Source organism: Apodemus sylvaticus, chromosome 2, assembly GCF_947179515.1.
Source record: "Apodemus sylvaticus chromosome 2, mApoSyl1.1, whole genome shotgun sequence".
Taxonomy (NCBI): Eukaryota; Metazoa; Chordata; class Mammalia; order Rodentia; family Muridae; genus Apodemus; species Apodemus sylvaticus.
Window position 1 is genome coordinate 19,841,711 of NC_067473.1, and position 10,405 is coordinate 19,852,115.

A 10,405-nucleotide genomic window follows, 5' to 3' on the forward strand; every position below is an offset into this window, starting at 1 on the left:
ATAAAGATAACCCAGGGTTGAACTGAGTCTTTCATTGGCTTTTTACAAAACAAAACAAAACAAAACAAAACAAAACAAAACAAAACAAAACCCCAAAAACTTCAGCTGAAAATAGAACAGTATCAGATCCTAATACTAGAGAAATTTTAATCCAATCCACAGCTTTTAGGAATGCTAATACTGAATGCAAAGAGACTATTAGACCTTTAAGGGCAAGATTCATACCTATTTATGAATGAATTAAAACTACTGTTGATATTGAATCCAATGCTCACAAATAAGTTGTGGTTGGACAAACGATTACAAAAGATATGAGAGCTCAAAATATCCAATGCTGTGGCTGTGAAAGAACAGGTCTTTTCCTAAAGGATTATAAGCAAACAGTTTCTAAGGATAACTTATTTTCTAATGACAATCCAGGGAGGAAGTTTCTTGGGATATGTAAAAGATGTGGAAAGAACAGACAAAGGGCTTATCAATGTAGACCTTCCAGAGATGTTTAAGAAAAGTATAGTCCTTACTGGCTAAGGGCTATACTCAGACACCAACCAAAACCAGCCTGAGCCATTTGCTTCCTGTCAGCCAAGAAAAAACTGTTCTAGAAAGCAACTAGAAAAGTTAAAGCCTGTAGGATGAACAGCTACAGTTCTGCTCAAAACTAAACTGAATCATTTACTTAACTGAACCAGTTAACAGAGATAGAGCAGCTCCTAGATAGAACAAGAGATTCTGGAGATAAAAAAACAGATATTTTGGCAAACTGCTATAGATGATAAGAGACCAAAATTAAAATTAAAATTAGATGGAATTGAGATTGAAGTTCTAGTGGATGCAGGAGCAGATATAACAATTTTACAATAGTCTCTGAACCCACCTTGGCCAATTCAAAAGGTATCTACATAGCTCCTAGGAATTAGAACATTGTCTCAGGTAAAAAGTCTAAAAATGGATTGAATGTATTGGGTCAGAAGGTCAGATAGGAAGATTAACCACATATGTGGCAGATATAGCCATGACTATATCAGGAAGAGATCTGTTGCAACAGTGGGAAGCACAGACTAGCATTCAGCCAGCTTCAGGGGCAAGCTGTAAAATAGGACCTGTGCCTGATAAATATATTGAAAAGTGGTATTAAAGACAGTTATATACTGTCCAGTTTGTTCATAAGCAGGACACAGCAGAGATTAGCTCTCCAAGTTTATAAAGAGGGCCACTGCAGATGGAATACCAACTTCCCTAGCATTGAAATGGCTAAATGACAAGATTGTTTGAGTAGATCTGTGTCCCTTAAATAAGAAAAAATTACAGGCACTAGAACAGCTGATCTAAGAGCAGGTGGAGGCTTTACCATCCCTTTGAATTTTTCTATATTTGTCATTAAAAAGAAATCTGGGAAATGGAGGATTCTGACAGATCTGAGAACAATTGATAAAGTAATTCAGCCTATGGGTTCCTTATAACATGGAATCCCTTTAACTTCTTTGTTGCCTAAGGCATGGCCTATTATAGTGATTGATTGAAAAGATTTTTTTCTCTCAATACTCCATTGAAAAGCAAGATAGAGTAAGACTGGCTTTCACTGTGCCCACATTTGACAATTAAAAGCCAACTAAGAGATACCAGTGAAGGGTCTGGCCACAAGAAATGTTAAATAGTTCCTGAATAATGACATCCTGGAGACTTACTTGTGCATTTATGCCTAGGTCTTATGCTAGGTTTGTTCCCAAATAGCTCATAATTTATTATCCCATTTATATTATTCTATGTTTTGCCACATGATTGGCTTACCTCTCCTCAGTTTCATTGTCCAGCTTTCTCCAATCCTCAGTGGCAAATCTTCTCATACCTGACTCTTTCCCAGAGTTCTTATCTCCTCCCTGGACTCCTTTGACTTCTTGCCTTTGCTATACGTCATGAACTTTTTATTTTAACCCAGAGACACATCTTCACACAGTGCATATAAATACTACCCCTAACATCTTGCTGGCTGATTCAGATGCAAATTTCTTAGAAAAAATGATAAAAAGAATTTTGTCTTGCTGGGGATTAGAAATTGCTTCTGAAAAACAACACAGAATCTATTAATCATCTAGAATAAAGATAGGGCTGCAAAGAATCCAGCCACAGAAGGTACAGATCAGAAGAGACCAATTACAAACTTGACTTTCAAAAATCGCTGGAATGATATTAATTGGCTTAGGCCCATAAATTGGATTAACTACTCAAGAGCTAAGGAAATTTATTTCAAGCCTTACTAGGTGATTCAGTCTGGAATAGTCAGGGAAGTTATCAACTGGAACTGAAAGAGAATTGGCCGTGTAAGAAAAGATTGCCTGGGTCCAAAGCTGCATTGTATCTTAATTATTTTGGCTTGTACTTATTCTCCCACAGGAATTCTTATACAGAGAGAAGACTGAGGAGAGGATATCTTGAGTATTGCATGAATGCATTGCCTGTCAATTAAAAAGCCCATGGAAATAGAAGAAGGGACATCCAGGAGGCAGAAGAATTCTGGGTTAGAGCCAGGGTGGAAAGATCCCCCTGAGAAGATGAGAGCAGACAGATGCACGGTACCTGAGCACAGGTAGCCAGCCACATGGCGGAGTGTAGAGTAGAATAAATGGGTTATCTTAAGTTATGATGCTAGTCAGAGAAGACCCTAGCTATATGGTCAGGGTATTTGTAAATGTATTTTGGGTCTGAATCTTATTTCTGGGAGCATGGGGCTGGGAGGAAGAACAGGGCCTAACTTCCTCAGAAGATAATATCTTTGAATGGATATTTTTTAGCACATAAACAGCGTAAAAAAATTTAAAAAAAATAAAACTATACAGAATATATTTATTTGTTGTGAAAGAAAGAATAAGATTTCATTAATCAACAAGGACAGACTCAGAGAGACTGTAGTCATTTATACCAATGCTGAAATTACCATATTACGAATAATCAATAAGGACTGGCAAAGAACTTGTAATGATTTAGAGTGTAGAAAACACTAATTGGCTTCCTCCAATATGTAATACGAAAGTGTTCACTTTCATATAGTGAAAGGAACACCAATTTCTAAAGCTCCTACCTTTTGTACAGATACCCCCCCCCCCAGAAAAAAAAACAAAGAATTAAAAAGAAAAAAATCAGGAATGGCAGGTTATAAGTCAGAAAAAATAAGTCCATATGCTTCAGTTCAGAAATCAGAATATATACTATCCTCATGGTTCTGTTAGATTTTATAGAACCTCTTAATATAGTTACTATGATGGTTTGTGTATTATTGGCCCAGGGAGTGGCATTATTAGGAGATGTGACCTAGTTGAAGTAGATGTATCACTGTGGGCATGGTCTTTAATACCCTCATTCTAGTTGACTGGAAGTAAGTATTCTGCTAGCAGCCTTCAGCTGAAGATGTAGAACTCTCAGCTCCTTCTGCACCATGCCCACCTGGATGCTGCCACACTCCCACCTTGTTGATGATGGACAGTACTTCTGAACCTGTAACCCAGCTCCAATTCAGTGTTATCCTTATAAGAGTTGCCTTGGCCGTGGTTTCTGCTCCTATCAGTAAAACCCTAAGACAGTTACTCATTCTCAACTTGCAGAGAGAGTTGTTTTGCATATAGAAACTGCTGAATGTATTCCGGATGATTCAGAATTAACTTTGTTATTTATATAACGGCAACAAGTAATTCAAAACAGAGATTATCTATATAAATATATATTTACACACACACACATATATGTATATATATTTAAAGACATTTTTTCTATAACTTGGTTACAAGCCAAGTTACCTTCCAGACATAACTTTAAAGGTAACCAAGAAAATGAAATTTGCCAGATGGATGTGTTCCATTTTGCAAAGTTTGGAATATTAAAGTATGAACAATTTAAACCTATTTAAGATTTCAATGGGCTTCTGCCTTTAGTTCTGAAAAGGCATAGTCTGTAATTATACATTTATTAGAAATGATAGATATCTTAGGGATAATCTTTATATGTTAAAACCGACAATGCTCTGGGATATGTAGCCAGTAAAATGCAAGAATACTTTAAATGTTATAACATAAAACATGTTATATGTATAACTTACAATTCTACAGGTCAAGCATTTGTGGAAAGATCTAACCGCACTTTAAAAGAAATATTTATAAAACAGAAGGGGGATGTGAGATCTTCCAGAGATAGATTAAATAATGCTGTATTAACTTCAAATATTTTAAATGTCAGTGAGACAGGTAGCACAGCTAATGAAGTCACTGAGTTTTAGTAAGGACTGATGAATCAGCTTAGATGTTATAAGGATGTGTTAACTTCAGAATGGAAGTCAGGACATGCATTGCATTGTGGGAGGGGATATGCTTTTGTTTCAACGGGAAGAGAAAAGCTGTGGATTCCTTCAAAGTTAATTAAGATTAGATTTTTGTTGGTTAAATCTCCAACCCCAATAAGCCTGTGCAAATAGCTCACAACTCTGTTATAATATTTATAAGCTGCACGCCTAGACTGTCCAGATAAACCACTACTACTCTATTCCCCAGCTTTGAGATCCCCTGCTGCTTGTGGCTTCTCCAGGCCATGTGGTTCTGCTCCATCTTCCTGCCATCCCCTCTTCCACCATCTTCCTCTCTCTCCTCCATCTCCATGTTCCTCTGCCTCCTTCCTCCCTCTCCCTCTCTAAAACTTCCAGCCCCACTTTGCCCCTCCACTGCCCAATCACAGGCCCTAGTCTTTATTTGACCAGTTAAAGTGGGGATAATGTTCACCTGAAATCACCTGAGCACCATGATCCATTCATCATCCGGCAGCCCCTCTTGATGAAGCAGAATTAGCATCAAAATACAAACAGCACCAGGACAGTCCACAACAGCTAGGACCAGGAAAGTTCCCTTTAAAACCTTGGATCATCTCAGAGACTGGCTAAGACATGAATGTCTCTCGGGTAGCCAATAAATCTTGTTGACTACAGAACTCACAACTTATTATTATTATTATTATTATTATTATTATTATTATTATATGCCATCCTTTTATGTGGCATGGGTGGAGGTTTATATAACAGTTTGGTTATGTAGTCCAAACGGGCTTATAAAGTTTATAGCTGCTCTTCTCCTGATCAAACATAGAACAACCAATCATCTTTAGCAGATTTTAGCATTTCATACATGTGTTAATGCAGAAATATATTTTACCATCTGGGAGAGGGAAGCACAAAAATTGCATTGAAAGGAGTAGGTGGTTAGGGGAAGGAGCTCACCTGTATATTGGATGTATTGTAGACAGGAGAGGTGGTTTGGACCTCCTTCTGAGTTTGATATTCCTCATGAAGAAGGTTACTGTGAGTAAATACTGATTTGGAAGCAGGGACAAGCTGGCAGAGGATGTTTAGGTCAGCTACTTGGTAGTTAAAAGGGTAGAGGTTACCCCCGACTCCCATTCGCCAGTGTTTGTCCCAGGGCTTGTCAAAGGAAAGCTGAAAATGAGTTTTAAGGTTGGTGAGCATCGTGTCGTCATGACTGGAGATTTCAATTTGGCATTCCCAATGCCGGCAATGTCTACATATGGAGGCAGTCACCTGTGCTGTGGTAAGAAAAGCAGAGGAAGAAATGGGGATTACTGGGGGCCAGCCCGGCTTCTTTTTTGTCCTCAGTTTCCTTGAGGTGGTGGAGGGGGAAGAGCGTCAGTGGAGGGTAAGAATTTTGTCTTACCAGATACTTAGGGTTGCTGTATAATAATAAAACAAATTACTCATCTAAGTCTACATTACATTGATACTGTAGCTGATCTGCTTTCTGTGTTCCTCTGAGACCCGAACCTGCAGTCTACGGCATTTAGCACCTCATCCTAAAACAGCATAAGACTAAAGGATTAATTGCTAGAGCCTTTTCTGTTTTGTCCAGATGCCTCTCGCTTATCAGGTTGGGGGAAAGTTTGGAGCAATACATTTCTATTGGACCAGGAGAAGAGAATCATGCTGCTTGCAGAAGGAAAAACTTTTACAAAACCAACAATGCATAAACTCACATAAATTCATATACAGATTCACTCCCGCACATTTATACATTTCTATTCAAACCAGTTGGGCTCAGCTTGCATACATTCTCATAACTACATAATACACACACACACACACACACACACACACACACACACACACACACATCCATACTTACATAGGCATTTGGAGCAAATAATCAAGTACCAATAAAGAAAGAACTCACTCATTCTGGATGAAAAATGAACTCTTTATTGCACGGAGAAAGAAAAAGCTTCTCCTCATGCTAAATGAATTAAACCCAAGGTTGTAAGAAGAAAGCTTTATTCCTTTTACTAAGACTAAGTCTACTTTGTTAATAAGAAAAGACCTGTTCTTTCTGTCCCACGTTAAGGAGAAGCCTACTCCTTCTGCTTTCTGCACTTCTCCCTTTTTCCTCTTTCACTCTACATTCTGCATATTGCCCTCTTCATATTTTAAGTTGCCTTATAGTTTCTAAGTTATTCCACTCTTCATCCTCCTTCTAATCTTGCTCTCTCCTCCTGCTCTGTTGTCATAAGAGTGGTCTTAGTCTCAATGACTTTCCTCAGTTCTGTTCTAAAAAGTTCTGTTCAGATCTGTCTAAAACATCCTTCTCACTTCTGTCTGTTCTCTTTGTCCTCAGCACTTACACATCTTTCAGAATACATGATCACATGGTAAAAAGTTCATCCCAAGTTTGCACATAAATTCAAATCATAAATTGAAATAGAAGTTTACGTCATAGAATGTTTACATACATATCCATTAGGATTAATTATCTGGCTAATCCATCACCTGTCACTGCTCCATAGGTTCATAGAGAATTAAAAACTATAATTAAATTATTAATGAAGTTTTGTATAGATAAATGCTGCAAAATTTTATCTTCTGTCCTAGCAATCATTAGTTCCCTTTTTATGACCTTTTTATGTAATGGTTTTACATCTTGGAATGTACTCTGAGTAGAAGAATGTCTGTAGCAATTAACTGATGACAGTAAAGACTGACAGAGTTCTCATTGCAGCTTTTGACTATCAGAAAGGGCTTAATAGTATTATTAAAAGACCTTAATAATCACTATAAATGTAGGAAGTCTTATCGAATCATCATTAAGGATTAAGAAACCATGTACTTGTCTATATAGCATCACTACAAGACAATAGTTCTGAGGAAATCTGAGGAAATCAAAAGGTTGGGCTAATACTTAGGGAGTGTCATATATGTGATAATAACAGGAAACACAAATTAATAGCAGGAATCTTTCCTAAAATGATTTTCTCATGTGCTTTGCCTGTTGGGGTTCTATTGTAGATTTTAACCTAGGGGGAAGTCATCTCAGGAAGATTACCTGCTAGTTATTAGCTTGTCCTATGATGGCTCCTAACACCTACTTAAGGGAGCTAAGGAAGGAAACGCTGTGATAATTATGTATCTGGAATAGGCAGTAACAGCTTGTGTGTCAAAAACAAACTGGTTTAAGTAGATAGTCTTATTTTTTATTAATAAAAAATTAAATAATAGATGTTGATGTATTCCATTTAAGTTGTTAGAGGTGAATCTTGGGGAATTATCTGAAACTTAAAAGAATCTTTAAGTTTACAAAGAGAGATAAATTTTAGATATGTCACTATTACCATCGTTTGCAATATATAAATAATTTTGGGTTAAAAGCATGATCCTTCTTTTAGTTATTATTAGGTAAATACAATAATTTAAACAAATTTTAGACAAAGAAACATGAGAATTCTAGGTTTTGGGTGAACTGTATTGTTCCAGGCTTTGTCAGCAGCAAGACTCCAGCCATTATTTTTGTAGTTTTATGCTCTGCAGCTTTGTGTTTTAGCTAAGTTTACAGGCAACAGTTACATGCAGTTAGTTTGCTCAGAGGACTTATCTTGGCTTTGGAGGGATCTTCCCATCCAGATGCTATCACACCTGGTTTTGGGGAGAGGACCATCCTGCCACACCACAGCCAGCCTGCTCCAGTTGTATGAGTGTGAGTGCCTGCTCAGCAGGTTCCTCCTGCACCCAGCTCTTGGGGGAGATGCCTACTCTGCTGCCAGAGACTAGGAGAGAGGACAGATACTGGAAATGCCTTGTTTATGTGGAGAGGCACTTCAGGGACCCCAGGTGCTTGCTAGACAGGGGGGTGTGGGATGGTGGAGCGGAGTGAGGGGAGAGGGGGGTCAGGAAGAAAGCTGAACTTGTGTAGGTTTGTCAAGTACTAGGAACTCTTCCTCAGGTAGAGGGTGTGGAGGTCCAGCTCCCCAGAAAGAATTTGGCAGAGAAGAGGAAACCATGCTGGAAAACAGAGGCCTCCATTTGTAGGTATCCAGATGTGGATATGCTACCTTAAATATACATTTCTCCCCCCCTCCCCCACAGACCCATGCTTCTGCAGGGCTGAAGCCCCAGGCATGGGCCAGGATCTCACCACGGTCTAACGTGGCAGAGCAGGCTGCTCATATGAGGCTGTCTCTCCCCACCTTTACGTCTCTAATTCTGCCTCTCTTCATAGTGCACAAACAGTTCAACTTCTCTTCTCTCCCCTCTCTCTGCCCCATACATACTCATCTTAGTGGTACCCGGCCTGCCCACCCCATTTAAAATCTTAAATGTTAGTATTTTGCTCACACATGGGAAAGCTAATTAAAATAAAGGAAAATATATTGCTGGCAGAAAATGAGAGCAAGCTAAGCTTTAAAATATGCAAGATTTTAGAAAAGGAAAGTTTAGTAGTCGTTTCTACATAAAATATTTTAAGCTTACTCACCTAAAACAAATCAGTAATAAGAAATCTTGGGGAAATATTTGTGCACTTACAGAAGTGAAAGTGTTACCCCTGTCATTTTTTATTTAAAACACATAAACTCAAAAAGACAGCATAGGCTCAAAAAGATGATCAGATAGAAATCTAAGTAAATATTTCTTAAAATAAGAAATTAGAGTTCTCGACCTCATCCTTGCTGCTATTTTTTGTGAAGTACTATGTTCTACCACCCGGCCAGCTGCTCATCACTGAATCGTCACTCTATTTGCTAGCATTATGCCAATTTTATAGATGAAGAAACTGAGGCTCAAACTGACTGTGGTGGCTCAGGTTTGTAACCTTAGCCCTTGAGAGGTTGAGAGAGGAAAATTTCCATGAGTTTATGGCCAGCCTGGGTTACTGTAAGACTCTGGTGAGACTTAGCTTACCGGGGTGGGGGTGAGGTGGGGTGGGGTGGGGGAGACCCCTGAGTGAAAACGCAGAATCAACGCAAAAAGCAAGAGAAATGTATTGTTCCAACATATTGGGGTTGCCCTGCACCTGGAGAAAGAGAATGACCCCTTGCAGCCCATCCAGTGAGCCTTTATACAGTTCTCAAAGCACCAGCCACTAGGCACAGTGAGATTGGCAGAACAGTGTGACTTTTAAGCTGAGTGGTCTTTAGGGAAGGAGATAGGTGGCCAACAATCCCAGAAAGTGTCTATGAGATCTGGGTCTCCCCTGTAATTAGCCACTCCCTTCCAGAGGGGAGGTGTCCTGTGGAATTTTCCAAAGTTTCTGAGCTGACATCTTCACTACATGTTGAGTTCCGAGATAGCCTGAGTCATGAAGTGGGACTCAGTCATGAAAAAAAAAATCTAAAACTGTATCGAACAACTCCCCTAAACAAAAATAAAAATACCCAACTTCTGGGCTTAGGAATCTAGAAGATTCTGAACAGCACATTGAAGATGAGTAGAGAGAGGGTAAGCTCAGACAGATGGTGACCTAATCAATACACCCTAAGCTTGTCAGGAAGTGGGCTAGGTGTAATCAGCTGACCCAGGGCCATGCTCTTAACCACCTTTCCTATAATAAAAATAATTTTGACTGTGTGATATTTGTATTAGGCATGATATAGAAGCATTATATGGATCACTTTTTAAAACTAATCAATTAAGAAAGTACCAACACTTAAAAACAAAACAAACAACAAATAAACAGGAAAGTGGAACCCAGCATGATGGCACAAGCCTGTAATCCCAGCACTCTGACAATAGAGTAAGAAGATTGGTATAAATTTGAGTCCAGTCTTGTTTATGTGGTGATACTGTGTCTCTAAAACAAACAAACAAACAAACAAACAAACAAACAACAAACAAACAAACAAACACACAATTGGTTAGGAAATGCTCAGTTTTAGTAAGAATGAAATTCTTTGCTGTACTGTAAAATTGCCAAAGTTGTTTTCTTATATTTTTAAAAATAACTTTTGTATCTCTTTTTAAAAAGGGTTTTAAAATTTTTATTTTATGTGTGTTTTGTCTGTAAAAAGTTTACATACTGCATGTGTATAGGCCTATAGAGGTCAGATGAGGTCCTTAGATCCCCCAAACCTGGAGTTACAGACAGTGGTGAGACCTCCT